We start from the raw sequence: 3,038 nt of genomic DNA, 5'->3' as shown, positions 1-3,038 counted from the left end.
TGGCACATTCAACCTTATGCCCCTGGATTGGAAGGAACTAATCTGTTTTATTTCTCCTTCAGTGAATGAAAGACAAGAGATCATAAAATTTTACTGATTTAAGTAAGCTACTATGACAAAAAAATTATTCGATACCTTAGAATACTTTAAATACTGCCATGGGAGATTTTTCAATGGTTCCGTCATCTTTGTCATTCCGTGCATCTTTGCAATCTTCCTCCAAAACTCAACCAGCCTAATTTTAAGAATCGAATTCTGTCGACAGACTTGATTAATCAATAAAGCAAGGAGGTTCTTTTTGGACTAAAACATATTTTCCAGGCCAATATGCCCATGTAGAAAATTTCTTCTCTGGTGTCACTTTCAGAGGTGTAGCCAAACTTTTCAACGATATTTTATCAAAATCAAATTTGCCTTTGATCCTCTTCCAAATGAATTCCAAAAGTATTTTTCTTGACATGTGGCATTTGACTGACCGTCATGAGTTCCGTGCAATTTGGTTGGTTTTTTTCTTGGGATGATTATAAAAACTGACTGGAGCAGCTCCTCTTGTGTAGGTCCTGAGTCGTAGATTTCACTGAAAAGTTATGTCATTGGTAAAGTGCCAAAGCAAAATTGATCTAAGTGTTTCAGTTGTCTATGGCTATGCCATCTTTGCCTGGGGCTTTTCCCTTTGAGGTGTTTTTAGTCAAAACTTTTGCTTACATTTCATAATTTTGGAGCCATGGGCGTTTCTTGGTCGTGAGAGGGGTGGTCTTTCATCTTCAAATAATTCTCTAGCATAATATGACAAGTATTGTTTATCGTTACTATCATCTTTTTTCCTTAAAGGGGGGGGGGGGGGGCTACACCCCCAAAGTCAAAATTTGGCTCAAAATTATGGAATCTGAGTTGTAGGCATTATTAGCTTCCTAAGCCGGTCCTATAACTATTTCATCGCATAAGAATCCCAAAAAGTGTATTTTTTCCCATATCGGGCATGTTTGTCACTGCCATTTCCTCTTAAAGTCAGTATTTTATTTTTCTTTATCGGCCGTTTTCTCAAAACGTGCCTTTTCTCTATACTTTTTTGAATAACTCCACTATTTTTCCTCCAATCTTCATGACATTTTCAAAGAATGAGGAGAAGATGTAATACTAAACATAGGTCTGTTGAATTTTTGATATATGGAATAGATTTTTGTTGGTGGTGTCTGGGGTGTGGATTTTCACAGATTTTTTGCAAACTTGAATGCTACCTCAGAAAAAAATTCATTAACAATTTTCTAATTCGTTTAGGAAAAAAACAACAGACAAATATTTAGATTTAATGTTTGTAAACACGCATGCAAAAAAACCCAATCAATTTCCATGAGCGATAAGTGCGGTATTCATTACGTAAGACATGTCAACAAAATCGAATATGACCGCCGTATCCATGGAAACGAAATTTTTTCTCAAATTTGATTGCAGATTTTAAGACTCCTTACTATGCTTGTTATGTGTGTTAAATTTGGTAAAATTCTGTCCAGTAATAAGCGAGATAGCCTTCAGGTGTAAACCCCCCCCCCCTTAAGTAACGTTTTGTCTTCTTTGTTTTCTACGTGTTCTGTCGATCTCTATTCCAATGTGTTCTTTAATGTTGAGGTGTATTTTTCTTGAGTAGTTTGAAATATTTTCAGCATTTATCTCAGTATATTTACTGTCTATTCAGATTTTTTTACCTTCCTTACATTTCAAATGATTTGGTTTGCACATGTGTTTGTATCTTGGTGTATTTTAGGTATTCTTCCTCTTCGTCATTTGATCACAGATTCCTCAGTGATCTAAGTTTTTTAGGCTGATCTTCTTTTTTCAAAGACATTTTCTCATTACACATTCGATGTTGTCTCCCAACTAATTTTCGAAGAAGGCGTCTCTTCTATATTGTTCCATTGCCCATTGATTTGTTTTTGAGAATGTTAAATCTATATGCTTCAAACTTCCACTTATTGGTACAAATAGTTTTTTTTATCTTCTTTTTTTAGTTCCCACGGGCCGATGTGTAAGGTCGTTTTGTTGTTAGCCTTTCTCTTTTAATTCTTCTTCACTTTTGCCACGGGTAAGAAAATCCTGATCGTCTTGACTAGCGCAGACAAGATTGTGTCCGCCGTCAAAACCCACAGGCTGGTACTTACCTGAGCTTGCTCACCCTTACAAGGTTTTGTGGACGCCGGCTTCAAGGATATTGACAGGCTTCAAGGATATTGACATCATCAGTCCAAAAAGGAGTAGCGCCTCTGGTAAGATGTTGTTAAAGGCGTAAAAGTAACGTTATCAGCTGTATACGGAAACATACGGAATACTTTACGCTTGGAAAATCTGCACCCATAGTGTCTTGTACACTGTCTTGCTTTTTTCATATGTGTCAATAAGACACTGTGAAGAATAGCACTTGTGCATATGTGCTTTTCGCGTTGACCTTTCATAGCAAAAAACGTTCTAATGTGTGCTCCGTGATTTAATTGCACGGTTTCTTTTGAGTAATACTCATGTTTAAACAACCTTTCTGGTGCGTGGGAGAGAGAGAGAGAGAGAGAGAGAGAGAGAGAGAGAGAGAGAGAGAGAGAGACAAAGAGAGACAAAGAGAGAGAGAGAGAGAGAGAGAGGGGGGGGGCTTTTAGTATCATTGTGGCCTTCCGTGTAGAATTGGACATATGTCTATGTTTTTGAATGAACACTCGTTGAATACGCTTGTATCATCTTTCCTGTTTTCACGCATCAATTATTGTAATGCTTTACTAGCTAACTTACCAAATACCACTCTTCACAAATTACAACGTTTTCAAAATCATACTGCTAGGCTTCTACTAAAGAAAAAGAAGAGGTATCACATTACTCCCATGTTAAGAACGTTGCATTGGCTTCCCGTGTCAGCTAGAATGTCATATTATGTCATACATGTGTCAATAACAAAGCTCCCTCATATCTTATGTTTTGTTTTTTGTTTTTGTAAAGTGTTTTACGGCGCTCGCAACTGAATAAGGTCATATGAGCGCGCGGGACACACCTAATATTTT

This window comes from Aplysia californica, unplaced genomic scaffold (genome assembly GCF_000002075.1).
Source record: "Aplysia californica isolate F4 #8 unplaced genomic scaffold, AplCal3.0 scaffold00095, whole genome shotgun sequence".
NCBI classification, from domain to species: domain Eukaryota; kingdom Metazoa; phylum Mollusca; class Gastropoda; order Aplysiida; family Aplysiidae; genus Aplysia; species Aplysia californica.
This window is presented reverse-complemented; position numbering follows the sequence as displayed.